The following is an 877-nucleotide window of genomic DNA, read 5'->3' as shown; positions in this document are numbered from 1 at the left end:
GTGTAAGAGGGGCGGAGAAAGAGGGAGAGCAGGAAAGGTAAGTAACTCTACAGACCCCACCAGTCTGTACTTCATTTATCCACAGACAGAGACCCGCCACTGCGGCTCCCGCGCAGATCAGGCCATGAGAGGCGCGCCCTCCAGCGGCCAGCGGCGGTATTACACCTCCACGAGCCGGCCAGAGCCCGGAGGTCCTGCTGGACTGAGGACCACACCACTCCGAGCCCGGGAATCAGCCACCACCCACCACTACATAACACTGCTTTCAGCCCCACAGGGGCATTTAACACGTTTACTATCGTGTTCAGTCTGAAATGAGGATATCAGTGTCTGTGATCTTTTAAAGTTATTTATACTGCAGGGCCTGCAGTAGCCCTTCATTCACTATTCATAGTTCATGCAAAAAACATTGGTATTTTTTTTAGGTTTTACCTCACATTACTTCTAAATGCTACAGTAATATAATTTAATACTGCCATTTTACATTAATATTGATCTCATTGATAGTATAAAAAGGCTTCTTCAGGAAAGGTTTGGTGCCATTTGATAGCAGTTAGATTTTCTTGTACTCCAAATTCATAAAATAAAATTAATTTTTAAAGGACTATGGTCAAACTTTGATCTATATACAACTCTGAAAATAAATAAGAGAGGAATATGGATGACCACAAGCCATCAAACCAAGCTGAACTGCTGGAATTTTGGCACCAGAAGTGGCATGAAGTTATCTAAAAGCAGTGTGTAAGACTGATGGAGGAGAACACACCAAGATGCATTAGAACTTTGATTAAAATCCTGATTTAACCAATGAAAACCTATGATAATCTGTGATCTGATAATCAGAGATAAGGAAAAAATCATACAAAACACAACTGCA

This window comes from Astyanax mexicanus, chromosome 3, assembly GCF_023375975.1.
Source record: "Astyanax mexicanus isolate ESR-SI-001 chromosome 3, AstMex3_surface, whole genome shotgun sequence".
NCBI classification, from domain to species: Eukaryota; Metazoa; Chordata; class Actinopteri; order Characiformes; family Acestrorhamphidae; genus Astyanax; species Astyanax mexicanus.
Note: the sequence above shows the minus strand (reverse complement) of the source record.